Source organism: Onychostoma macrolepis, chromosome 17 (genome assembly GCF_012432095.1).
Source record: "Onychostoma macrolepis isolate SWU-2019 chromosome 17, ASM1243209v1, whole genome shotgun sequence".
Lineage (NCBI taxonomy): Eukaryota > Metazoa > Chordata > Actinopteri > Cypriniformes > Cyprinidae > Onychostoma > Onychostoma macrolepis.
In genome coordinates, this window is record NC_081171.1 from 2,903,381 (window position 1) to 2,918,225 (window position 14,845).

Here is a 14,845-nt window from a genome sequence, read left to right on the forward strand (position 1 = left end):
GTTCATTTAGAATGACGCATTTATGATCAGTTAGGATAAGTTTTTACATGTGTTGCATGGTATTTTTCTTACCTGCAAACTTCACTGCCACTGAGCCAAAATGAGCTGCAAATTATGAAACTTTGAAGATATCTTTATTCAGGGTTCCCACACTTCTTGACCTTTCAGGCCTTCTTATTTTATTTATAGTCTTTCTTTTTTCTTTTTTTTTTTTTTAATTCAGCTCTCTAGCCACAGACATGTAGCCGATTAAATAAAGCATAATTAAAAATATGCATATCCTTTATATCCTTTATAGAATTTTGTATAAGATGTTATTGAAGTTAGAAGACTAATGCTAATATGTAATGCAATAATAATAATAACTAATGCTAAAATCATTTATCCTAATGCTAATTAAAAAAAATATATATATATATTTTGCATTTAAAAAGTGCAATATTTAGCTGAATATGTAAAGCATAACTAAAAATATGCATATTCTTTCTAGAAAAGATTTTGTTAAAGTTAGAAGAAGATTAATGCTAATATCTAATGCTGCTAATATTCCAATGCTGCTTCTTATAATAATAATAATAATAAAAATAATATTAATAACTAATGCTAATATTCACTAAAACAAAACAATGGAAATGCAATGTATTTATTTATTTATTTTTTTTTTACATAAATAAAGCATATCCAAAAATGCATATTCTTTTTAGTACATTTTTAGAGATTTTAAGTTAGTAGAAGATTAATGCTAATAGCTCATGCTGCTATAATAATAATAATAATAATAATAATTATTATTATTATTATTATTATATCCAGTATAGCAATATTTTTTAAATATTTTATTTTGCACTTAAAAAGAGCAATATATAGCTGATTAAATATTTTAGAGATTAGCATAACTAAAACTTACTGATTTCAATGACTTTTTAAGATTTTATTTAATTTAAATTTCTACAAGTTTTTCGAGCCTGTCAAACACAATTTTAAAAGTTCCTGATATTTCCCGGTTTGTTTTTGTTTTTTTTAGTTTCTCAGACAAATGGACAGCTAAAACGTTTTTTTGGTGAAAATATAAAACCATAAGTCTATTTGTAAACACTTTGAGCATTACATTACATTGCATATTTTACAAGAGTCACATTTCTCAGGAGTGACATTTGAACAAACAAAGCTGCTCGATATGTGCATGTTCACTGTCCAGGCTGTGCTATCAGCGCAATCGGTTTGTTAACAGGATGTTTATATATCTTTAATTTGTGAGCAGAAATCCAACCCAGCTCGGAGGTTGACCTAAAAACTAATTGAGCGGCGAACATGGTTGTTCTCACAGTGCAAGACGTGTTGGGAAGTCAAGGTCAGCGGGTCACGCTCACACATTGTCCACCCCCAGTGTGAACATAAACATTTTAGAAAGCCTTTTGACCAAATTAACGGCTCTTATGAAAGCAGCGAGCGCAGACAAAGATGTGTCTGTTTGGCCGGGAGGTCTCGGGAGGAATTCGCTGGACTTTAGCATGTGAGATGTTTGCCTCTGACACAGGATGCTTGTGAAATCGTTTTTGGATTGACTCTCAACAGAAGCTGTTGCAACTGTTCGCCACGTTCGGCCAAAGCCTTCTGTCATTGTTTTACAGGCTGACTAACAGTTCACTTATCTCATGGAAAAGAGTTGGATAGCTCAGACACTTAAGTGCTTCATGAAATCTAGAATCTAGAATTGCAACAACATATAGAAGTAAAACAGGTTGTGAATGCCAATGTTACATTGACTTTAAGAGTAACAACTTTCCTTGTTGCTGTGATTAGGTAAGGTGTGTGTGTGTGTGTGTGTGTAAAGCATCAAGAAAAAAAATACATATTCTTTATAGAATTGTCAAAAGAAATGTTTAGATTTTATTAAAGTCAGAAATTCTATGCAAATATACAAAGAATGAGAAATAAGAATGGAAATACATTGTGTCACTAAAAATATGTACAATATTTTATTTTGCACTTACTGTAAAACTAACAATATATAGCTGATTAAATATTTATAAGATTTTTCAGGCCTTTCAAATTTTAAGGGCATTTCTATCATTTTTCTATAATTACATTTAATTTTGTATAAATCACCCAGGCTTTGGAATGCACTCGCTCTACAAATTAGAGATGCACAGAATTTAAGCATTTTTAAGTCTTTCTTAAAAACCAATTTTTTTAGGTTAGCTTTTTTTGACTGTTTTGATTTTAAGCCATATCTTAATTTGATTTTTAATTGGTTGTCATGTGTATGTTGGATTTTTACTTGTTTGTTTTATTATGTAAAGCGCTTTGAGAAACACACACAGACACACACACACACACACACATACACATATATATATATATTTATATAAGTTATTATTATTACTTTAGCTTCAATTTAGTTTAAAATTTTGTGTAAATCAAGATTTGCTGAATTTATAATGGATAAATAGTGCATGTTATGCTCTATTTTTACAACTGGCCATCTTATTTTACCTTAGTTTCCATTGCATAAAAACTAAGTAAATCACTTTAGTTTGGATCCACCCACATTTATGTGTCTGACAGGCGTGACTCACAGAAAACACGTGAGTGACTGTTACTATAGTAAACACACACTCACCTGTCTGATTCACTGTAATTAACAGTTTCGCCTTATTTGATTTGTGAACGTGTTTGTGTCGTATCTCATGCTGCAGTGCTCCAGTAAAGGGAAAAGCTGGTTTGGCTGGATGCTATTTGTGAAAAATTGAGTTTTGGAAAAACAAGGTGAATAGGAAATGACACACTCTTCAAACTACAGTAAAATTCGTGAAGTGACATCATAAGTCACTTAAAATGAAGTTGTTTGAGAAAACAAATTTAACAAACTAGCTCTTGACAGGGGAAAGAAGGGGAAATAATGGCATATTTTGTCTTTTACGCAATTTAAGAGGGTAAAAAAAGTGATGATTTAGCAAAAGAGATGTTACATTTAATACAAAAGTTCAACAAAATAATACCTGTTTCATAATTATAGTTAAATTAATTTATTAATAAATAAAATGTTAAAAATCTGATGTACTTTATCATGTCTGATATATTTATCATTCTTTTATTTTTTTTGGCAGTCTAGAGGCTCTTTTGACTGAAACTAGGGATGCATTGATCCGATACTCAGGATCTGTATCGGCTCCGATATGGCATTTTCTGCCAGATTGGGTATCGGTCAGATGAGACTGATCTAAATCCAATATTGTGCATATAGCCTACTATTCTGTGTTATTGTTAAGCCCCACGAAAACACAAAATCATTATAAAGCACCATAAAGTTAAAGTCCAAGTGTTCTGAAGCCGTTCCGTGTTGCTTCAAGCACATCATTCGGCGCAGAGGATGCGCATAAGTGCTTTGTGCCGCTCTGTATTGGAGCTTTTTGTATTATTATACTTTTGCGCAATGAAAGATTATTTATAGCATTTCTTGTTCTGTCCTATGATAGGACAAAACAAGAAAGGCTATTAATAATCAAATGTAGGGTAAACGTACCTATTAAGCTCACCAAAATCTACATTGAGTCATTTTTAGTGCACGAGATATTGGTTTCAGTAAGGCAAGGCAAGGCAAGTTTATTTATTTATTTATTTCATACACAGTGATAGTTCAAAGTGCTTTACATAAAAAGGAAGTGAAATAGTCATTAAAAATAATAATAATCACATGGAATTTAAAATAAATAACAATAAAAACAAAATGATATTAAAATTGATTTAAAACGAATTTAAAATGATAGTGCAATCGGTTTGGACGTAGCACAGTGCTCATTCAACAAATGAACAGCTAAACAGATGAGTTTTGAGTCTGGACTTAAATGTGGCTAATGTTTTAGCACATCTGATCTCTTCTGGAAGCTGGTTCCAACTGCGGGCGGCATAATAGCTAAAAGCGGACTCCCCTTGTTTTGTGTGAACCCTTGGTATTTCAAACTGACTCGATCCTAATGATCTGAGTGGTCTGTTAGGTTTATATTCAGTGAGCATATCTGCAATGTATTTAGGTCCTAGGCCATTGAGTGATTTATAAACGAGTACAAGTACTTTAAAATCAATCCTAAATGTTACTGGAAGCCAGTGTAAGGACCTGAGGACTGGTGTGATATACTCAGATTTTCTGGTTCTAGTCAGAATCCTGGCAGCAGCGTTCTGGATGAGCTGCAGCTGTCTAATGGTCTTCTTTGGAAGGAGACCATTACAATAATCCACCTGCTGGTGATAAAGGCATGAACTAGTTTCTCCAAGTCTTGACTGGAAACAAAACATCTAATTCTTGCAATGTTTTTGAGATGATAGTATGCTGATTTAGTTACTGCTTTGACATGACTACTAAAACTAAGGTCTGTCTCCAGAATCACACCAAGATTTTTGACTTGATTTTTAGTTGTTTGACCCCTAGAGTCAAGGTATGCATTCACCTTGATAACTTCATCTTTGTTTCCAAATGCAATGACAGGCAAAACAAGAATGGCGCAAGAATTGAGCCTTGTGGGACTCATGGACGTCCACTTAGACTTATGCTCTCCTATACTCATATAATAACCTCTCCCTTCTAAGTATGACCTGAACCATTTGAGTACCATCCCAGAAAGCCCAACCCAGTTTTCCAGTCTCTCTAGAAATACGTTGATCAACAGTGTCAAACGCAGCACTGAGATCTAGTAGCACCAGCACTGATATTTTGCCACAATCAGAATTGAAGCGAATATCATTTATTATCTTAATAAGCGCTGTCTCTGAAAATTGTCCAGGTATCCATCTGAGTTTAAGTAGTTGTTCAGCTGATTAAAAACTACCTTTTCAATAATCTTACCTATGAAAGGAATATTTGATATTGGTCTATAGTTGCCCAACATTGTGTCATCAAGATTGCGCTTTTTCAGAAGGGGCTTAACAACTGCAGTTTTCAGGGAGTTTGGAAAAGTCCCCGAAAGAAGTGAGGCTTTCACCACTTCTAAGAGATCTGCTTCTAAACAGTTAAGAATTGTGGGAAGTTAAAGATGTGGGAAGTGTGTCAAGATAGCATGTTGACGATTTAAAGTGCTGTACTATTTCTTCCAAAATTTTGTTATCAATTGCTTCAAAAACAGACATAGGCACTTCTTTTTGAAATTGCGGTCGAATCTGTGTGAATTCTGCATATCTAGAAGATGTGCCAATCTACTTTCTGATATTATTGATCTTCTCAGAAAAGAAGGAAGCAAACTCATTGCATTTGCTGTTGGAGAGCATTTCACTGGGAATCTGACTTGGGGGGGATTTGTCAGTCTCTCCACAGTAGCAAAAAGAGTGCGAGTGTTGTTTAAGTTACTGTTTATGAGGTTTGAGAAGAAGGTCTGTCTAGCTGTGGCTAGTTCCACATTGAAAGTATGAAGGCTGTCTTTATAGATGCTATAGTGAATTTCATGTTTCGTCTTCCACCACATTCACTCAGCTTTTCTGCATTGTCTTTTCATACTCTGAACTGCTGTTGATTTTCTCCAAGATGATTTTTGTCTGCCAGTCTTCTTGCTGACCTTTACCGGAGCAATATCATCAGTAACATTCTTAACTTTTGAGTTAAATGAATCCAGGAGAAGATCAACAGAGTCTGCAGAAATGTTTGGTGTTGAAGATATAGCCTTCATAAATAGCGCACTAGTGTTCTCGTTAATGCATCTCTTTCTGACAGAGACAGATCTAGATTCAGTGGTAACAGAGATCAATATATCAAAGAAAATACAGAAGTGATCAGATAGTGCTACATCCTTAATAACAATGGATGAAATGTTTAGACCTCTACTGATGAGTAAATCTAGAGTGTGTCCACGATTGTGTGTGGGTCCATGCACATGCTGGGTCAGATCAAAAGTGTTTAAAACAGTTATAATTTATTTTGCAGTTTTGATTTCTGCATTATCTATGTGAATATTAAAATCCCCTGCAATAGTAAAACAGTCAAACTCTGAGGAAATCATTGATAACAGTTCTGTGAACTCTACAACAAAGGCTGGAGAGTATTTTGGAGGCCTGTAAATAATGATAAACAGAATGTGGAGCACCTTTCAGCACAATACCTAGGTATTCAAAAGACAAATACTGACCAAATGACACTTGCTTGCATTGATAAACATCTTTAAATAGAGCAGCTACACCTCCACCTCTCCTAACAGTCCTGCAGACACTCATGAAAGTAAAGTTAGGAGGGGCTGTTTCATTGAGGACTGTTGCACTGCAGCTGTCTTCTAGCCATGTTTCATTTAGAAACATAAAATTGGCTGTTTGTGGTTATTAAATCATTGATCAGAATTTTTTTTTTTTTTTTATTGAGCGAATGTTTAAAAATGCTAACTTGATGGAATTACATTTTGTCTCTACAGCAATCTTAGATTGATGCATTACAGGCCTCAGATTAGATGGGTCAGCCGTACGGCTTGAGAAGGCCTTAGACTTTCTATCACGTGATAAAACAGAAATAGGGAGAGCTACAAGAACACTGGGTTCCCGCCAAAAATGTGTTAAAATAAAATATTAATCTGTCACACAAAAATATTTAATTTTATTTTAAATGACAAAAGCATTTCATTTAAGATATACATCATTAAATGCAAAAAGTCTGGCTGTGCTTAATGGGTACATTTCTGTACCCTTTAAGCACACCCCTGTTCCCATTAAACTCACATAAAATTAAAAAATTAAAATTAAAATTCTTGTTTATTTTAAACAAACTTTTTAAAGAATAATTGAAAAAATTTTTATTTTAAGGTACAAAGTCAATCACACAAAAACAAAACAAAAACAGAACACTAAAATCAAGCAACAAGGCATTCAATTTGATCAGTTATATATTCACAGTGAAGTGTCATTTAAGCACACTGCAACATCTAGACTAGTCCACATTCAGCAAAGTAATACAAATTAAAAAAACAAACATACAAAAAAACTATTTACAAAGTTGGTTAGTGCATGAAGTCTAGTGTTTTAAAAATCTGTTCACATTTTAAAAGTTGTGTAGTGTATTCCAGCCTTTAGTTGCTTTTTTTCTGGACAGATACAACAGGTTTCTAATGGCTCCTTCTTTGAATGGATGACATGCCTCTTTCATCTTTGGGCATAAACTATAGTTAACTTATGACTCGATTCTGTCATCTTAAAACTGTTAAAACAAGTTATTAATCATTTTATAAAGAATAACTTAAAGTGACGACCACCAGTTAATATTTACAGTCTGTTTATGAAGTATTTACACAGACGTTCAATGTGGAAGAGCTTAAAGAGAGCACACTGATCTTAATGGAAGCAGCAACAATTTTTTAATAAATTTATTGTACTAATTATTAAAATTACAAGATTTTGCTAAATAAATAATCTAGGTCATGTATTAAGTTCACACATATTTTAATATGAACAACTATTATTAACAATATCTATGAAATTATACTTTTTCTTATTGATGTCACACTGAAGCTGTGCAATTTTCATAGTAGTGCACCCTTTAAGCTCACCTTACAATAATATGAAATCTTTAAAAATTTCAGCAGTGTAAAACCACAGATCAGCAAATAAACTGTAAATTTATAATATTATGGATGTAAACATACAATCCAGTAATGCCTGTGAAGTAATATATTAGCATAGCACACAATTTTATACAGCTAGTCAGCTAACTGTGTTCTAGCATCTGCGCTATGTTGCTAAAACTATCTTTTGGATCTAATGTAATTATTTCCCACATCCAAGTTCCAGGTTATAATATGCAAAAGTCTAAACGTTAATCTCTTAAAATTACAGTAAGTAGTGAAACTTACCCAAAATAAAGGCTTAAACATCTAAAAAAAAAAAAATGCACATTTACAGGGCTCCTCTTTTGGTGAAAGTTTTCAGACAGCTTTCAAAATGGTCGTCAGACTGTGTGAACACATGGGCTGCATCCGAAAACTGAAAAATGCTGCCTTCGGAGGCAAAAATAAAGATGGCGGCTGGAAGTTGCGTTTGGTGGTTAGTTTGTGTGTAAATGTATATTTCTGGTTATCTTTTTGCACTTTTGATGTTATTTCTAACGAGAAATTAGTATTATAGTAATTAAATATTCGTTTAGTTATCACCAAAACTCGTTCTATTTTGTTGTAGATCATTAAACCGTTACGCAGCCTCAGAAGCCTGTCTGAAATCAGTTTCGTGAGGTGCCTTCGTGCATAAACGCTGCCTGCAAAGTCATTGCCTCATAAGTTTTCGGGTGCAGCCATGGAGACTCATATCTCAGTGTGAAATGATCTGACTGACTTGAAATTACAGGAGGTATGTAGTAACAAAACATCAACTGGTTAATACATCAAGTATGATAATACATTACTTTTTCTTTTTGTAATCTGAGCTCAAAAATGGAAGTGTGCTTCATGGGTATGTGAGCTTGATAGGTACGTTTACCCTATAGCACAGTAATGGAGGCAGCAACATATGATAGGACTCCTATCTATCATATGTTGCTGCCTTCATTACTGTGCAATAGGCTACATTTAAAAGAAATGTCTTTTAATTTTATAGTTTATATTTATATATAAATACATTTACTTATTTTCATTAATGTATTTTACAACAATACAAAGAGCGATGTGTAACATTTTACCAGATTTTGTCCTTGACTTGACTTTTATTTGTTCCCCACTAAATAATGTTATTTTACTAAATGTTTAGATTTTATAAAATTGTGCACTCTGCTTTTTCTAGAATAAGTTTTGCTGCTAAATTATCCACTAACCTAGTTTATAATAGTATTTTTGTCGTAGATTATGATTATATATTTTTTCAATTTGTTATTTTTCATTAAAATGAAGTTGTCTATATTTAGTAGATTGTGTTCAACACACAAAAGAGTGATGATCAGGTCAACACACAGAAGTATAGAAATTCTACATTGATATAAAAAAAAAAAAAAAACTGCGCTGGTATCGGATTGGAATTGGCAGATACTCAGAATTTTCTGGATTGGATTGGATGTGAAAAAAAGGTATCGTTGCATCCCTAACTGAAACCACCTAACAGCCACCCAAAATACCATAGCAACCACATAGCACCATGCCATACACCCCTCAGAACACCTTAGCAAACAACTATAACACCCAAGAAATTCCCTAGCAACCAGATTATATTGAATTTAAAAATACTCGTAATCAGACTACAGTTACTTTTTATTGACTACATGATTACATATCATTCACACAATAGCAATAAATTATTAATAATTTCCATATATTTCCACATCATTTCAATAACAAAAGTCCAGTTTGGGGAATACTGATGTAATGTTTAATGCACTTCATGTTGTTAATAACAATTAATTTCTCTCTCTGTTTTTTTATAACTATGTGGTACAAGATTATCCTCTTTAAATCAATGTGATAAACCAGTTAGGTCAAAAGTAATCAAAAAGTATTTTGATTATATTACCTAAAATGTATAATGTACTGTAGTAGATTTTGTCACTAACTACAATTTATTTTTCTAGTTTTAAGAATGTTTTAAGAATTTTTAGGTAAAACGAGACAAAACTATTGTGTAAGAAAATAATTTTTGGCAGTTTAGAGGCCCTTTTGACTGAAAAACCACGTAGCAACCACCCAAAATACACGAGAAACCACACAGCAACATTCTCCACAAAGTCCAGTTTAGGGAATCTTGACATAATGTAATGTATGTTGTTAATAATAACAAATGTAATATATTTTCTCTCTTTGTATTTCTATATCAAGAAAATGACCCTATTTAAATCAATGTGATAAATCAGTTAGGTCAAAAGTAATCTATAAGTATTCAAAAAGTAGTCTGATTATATTTCCTAAAGTGTGTAATGGAACGGTTTACGTTACTAACTACAATTTTGTCAAGTAATTTGTAGTCAGTAACAGATTACAATAGCTAAGTAATCTACCCAGCACAGTTTGTCTGTATGTTCTCAGTAGCGACAATTCTGCAGCGAATTCTAAAGCCCTGAAACATTGTGAAACAATCATGGTGATTTCTGTAATCGTGGCTACTAATCGGTGGTCCTGTGTCGTACAGTGAGAGAGACGGCCGTTGTCACAGTCTTGCAACCAAAGATAGCCTACGATACAGAATGATCATCGCACCGTGTGTTTACTGCTACGATCCACGTTTCGATACTCAAATAAAAAATATGGATACTAAGGTGTGTTTTATTTACCAACTTTTGTTTATTTAACAAAAAATGAATGCGTACAATATGCATTGAATTGGACAAATGACCTATGTTAGCGAATAATTGTGTAGGATTGAACTATTTTCTTGCTCATCTGAACACATGCAAATGTTGAGAGACAGATTCAATCAATCACAGAGAGCGTTCACTTACTTCTGACAGTGCATTCAAACAGGGCACGGCAGCCCAGAGGACAGAATCAGAGGACAGAAAAAACATGTATGTTTGAGTTATTCACAATAAACAAATTGAAATTGTAGCTTACATTGTTTGTGCAATTACATTTATTTGAATTGAATGTTAAAAGTTCATATTTATCATGTTCTATTCTGTAATGTTAATATAAATAATACACTGTCAGGATAAAAAGTTTGTATTTTATGCATGCAACAGCCTGTCACTGGCAGTCCCTTATGAAAATGGCTTTACTAAAGTGACCATAGTTCAACTATTTGAAGATTTCCATGGTTACCACTACAGTGAACATATTTTCAATAGATGCTATTTACACTAAGTGCAAACAGCATATTTTCTTAGCAATAGATGCTATTTACACTAAGTGCAAATAGCTATATATTATATTTACACTTTGTTAAAATACCAAGATTTTCTGCTATTTATACTACTTATTGCAAATAGTGGCAATTATCTGCACCTCAGTATTGTAGTACATTATAAAACAGTAAGCAATAATAATATATTGAGTGTAAATTATAGTTTTAATTCAAATTATTAAATGGATGCCACCTTATTGGGGCAATAAAGCCTCCTACACCTACCCAATACTTTATTTTCAACTTTTTGATTATTTCCTTCATTTTTATTGAAAATGCCTTTCCGATGCGATATGAGATTTGAAAAGGGAGAAAAAAAGTTTGGCAAAAGCATGCGCCTTACCATCTACGCCACTAAAACTGATGTTAAATGATCGTCTTTTTTCAGTGTTAACTATCCCAATCACACGTTGGTGGGCGGAGTTAGTGAGCCTCTGCCAACAAGGCGGGCTATTTGCACTTAGTGTAAATAGACACTGTTAAAGGCATCGGTATCGTATCGAAAAGAAAATAAGTGGTATCGCCCATCCCTAGCACATGCTGATGACGTTTTATTCTTTTATAGTAACGTGCGTTGTAGCGTATGAGTCAATAGGTGTTGTCACTGTACAGTCTACACACACGTCGTAGCCAAGTTTATTAAATCCATTATCTGATTGCTAAAATCGTGCAGTGTGTTTTGGGCTTTACAGCACAACAACGGTCCAGTCAGCGCAGGCCAAACGTGAGTACGGCAGGGACATGTGGGGACAGACTCGACTTCCTCGCACACGCTGACTTTATTAAAGGCGTTTCACTGCGGCACGCTGCACTTCCCTTATTGTGATGCAGCAGCCTACATTAGCTGGGCTTTCATGTGGCCACGCGTGTTTAGCATATGACCGTACGGACCCAAACGCTGCACCCACTCGGCACGGCGGCTGATCAGTCACTGCCCTATTTCTGAAACTCAGATTAAAGGTTTCTGTTTGTCTTTGGTTACTTCCAAGTTATTATAGGCCGACTATGACCTTGGTATATTCTAAATTAAAAAGGTTATGTCATGCGCTGACTGTAAAGACATATAATCTTCTCCCTCTTTGCTCTTGCTTTTTGTTTTTCTCTCTCCAGTTAATCACATCCATATAATTGACGAGGCTGCAGTCAGAGGAAAAAGTGAATCAAACGCCGAATGCCATCGACTCAGTTGCACGTATCTCACGATCTCTAGCATCTTTAGTAGTAGCTGTGACAGTAGTAAGTGCTGTTGGGTGTGGACTTCAATACAATGATCAGTTTAAAGGCCTGTTCAAAAGAACTCAATGGCACATACTTGTTCTTGTTTTACTAGAAAAAAAAGCCAAAAATGCTATGCAAGTAAATCATTTTTTGCTGTGTAGAGGCCCTTTTGACTGAAAAACCATGTAGCAATCACCCAAAATATCCTAGAAACCACATAGCAATGCCATGGCAACCACACACAACAATTTAACAAGATTTAAAATGAAACTAGACTTTTCTATCCAAAAACTCTTGATCACAGTGCTAGTGTTTTTCTGGGTAGTTGATGTTTAATCATTGTTTTCATGTTGTTAATGTTGGTGTAAATGAAGCTTTCAATTTAAATCAGTGGGAAAATTGCTCAGTGTGACCAAAGTCAATGTGAACAGGCCTTTAACTGTGCAAACAGCAATCAAAGTACAACATAAAATATATATAAAAATACTATTCACAATAGTCACATGACTCGTCCAGATGTTGTTTACGTCGCAGTATCTGGAGAGACTTTAGTCGCAGAACAACAACAAATGCCTCAAATCAGAAATAAATACACACATACACTTAAGTCCTCACTCTCAGTGTTGGTATTGTTAACTAAAACTATTAAAAATCTTTTCTTTTTTTTTTCCTTTCTTTTTTTTTGTAATTGAAATAAAGCAAAATGTAAATATTAGATGGAAAAAAAAAAGTTAAACTAAATTGTAAAGATTCCCTTGAACTAAATAATTTTCCTAATATTACTGGGAAAAAAATAAAAATAATTAATTATAAAGCTAAATATGAATATAAAATAATAATAAAATATAATAAAAATTACAAAAATCACATACAATTATTAAAACATTAACTATAACAAAAAATATAAAATAATAGTTAATTCAAATTATTAATACTATAATAGTACATTTAAAAAAAATACTGAAATAACACCACTGTGTACACAGTACACAGCTAAATTCACAGTTAACATACTGCTGTCACATCTGTCGGTTTATTAAATGTCACTCCAATTAATTATGCAAACAACAAAGTAAAACAAAAACAAAAAAGTTAAAATAATATAAAATACTATTCATTCATACTATTGTCATCACTGCTATTTATTGAGATACAATTATAGTTTTTACAAACATTTGAATTTGAATATTTATTTTATATATATTTTCTGTTTTCGTTTTACTTTTTTCAGTAAATTCTTTTATTTTTTAGAAATATATATTTTTATGATTTTTTTATTTCAGTTGTGGTTTTATTTAAATGTTTTTTTTATAGATTTTATTTTATTTCAGTTAACATTTATTTATCAACTAAATGATTTGTTTGTTTTTAGTTTTAATTAACTATATTCTTGATTGTCATCCAATGCATTGACATTCAGACATTTCCGTACAATTAAACTCAACGGTGTCCAACTTTCAAAGCATCTCAAACAGGTTTGCAACTCAATGAGTGTGAGCAAATGATGATGAATATACATATTTTGGCAAACTGTCCATTGACTGTCAAAATACTTGAGGCCACCGTATAATGAAATATTAGCCATCAACCTGTAAACCGCCTGTACGGCCATGCTCTTCCACTTCTTTAGTAAGATCAATGACTTTTCTGTTCCCCCGAGACCGTAGAGCTAATTTAGATCTACACTAATGACCAGCCGCTCCGCACAATCAGTTTAGACGTTTGGACAAGCAGAATAAATCCATTGTGTGTGTTTAAAGAAACACTTCTCAATCCAGCACAACGTTCTCAGCGTCTGGAATGAAATGACCCTCATGCCTGTTGATTGGATTTGTTCAGCTGTGATAGAAATCCTTTCAGTTGAATAAATCTGCTTATTTTAAAACCCCTAAACCATTCACTTCCTTTCAGACCGCCTCTGAAAAACGACCAAAACAATAGTTCACTTTTACCGTTGCTCTGTAAGAATGATGAAATGCTGTTTTGCTTTGCAGCAAGGAAAATAAGTGGACCGAAAAACAGAATAACGCACGACCCAAGCAGCATGCATATTATCTCTTTCAGATGCATTCTCATGCAAGCAAAGCAAATTAAAAATAACAGGATTAACTGTCTTTTTTTTTTTTTTTTTGCCCGCCGCAAGCACACAGATCCGTTTCTGAATTCCTGCCGGTCCTTGTGTTCATGCTCAGGCTTGAGGTAAACATTTGTAAACACAGCTAATCAATTTCATGGAGAGGTTATGACAATGATCTCCAGCTGTGTCTGCAGGGTGTCCAACTGTGCAGTTACAAGACCTCGCCCTCAAAGTTCCCGGTGTCGCATTAAATGCATAATCATTCATTTCACAGAGCGGCCCAAAGTTTTTTCCTCCAGTCCTGCCACTTAAACTCGCCGTCAAACTTTTTTAAGAAGTGACAAGTATCATGGTCAAGCTCAGCATTAAGGTCTGTCATCCATTATCCAATACCGTAGCAACTGTAAGAAACACTAAATACTTAACAGGCCGCTCTAATTGTGCTGCGCACTGCCTCTTGGGGCAGATGTAATTAAGTGAGCCAAGTTAGAGCTAGTAAAACAGTAGGCCCAGATGGAAGCTCCATAACTCACTCAAGTGCACCATTAAAACGTCGCAGAAACAAGAAACTTAAAGCATTTAGAATTATTACGACTTCCTTAGGAAAGGAAATGACGATTAACAGACTCTTGAAGAGCTTGAGTCAGAGCTTAAACGACAACACCCTGACATCGGGCAAAAAACAGTAATGTAAGACAGCTTGTGAAATATAATACACATTCTGACACAGGATGCATGCGAGTTTACACACCTAGAAGATGCTTTAAAAGG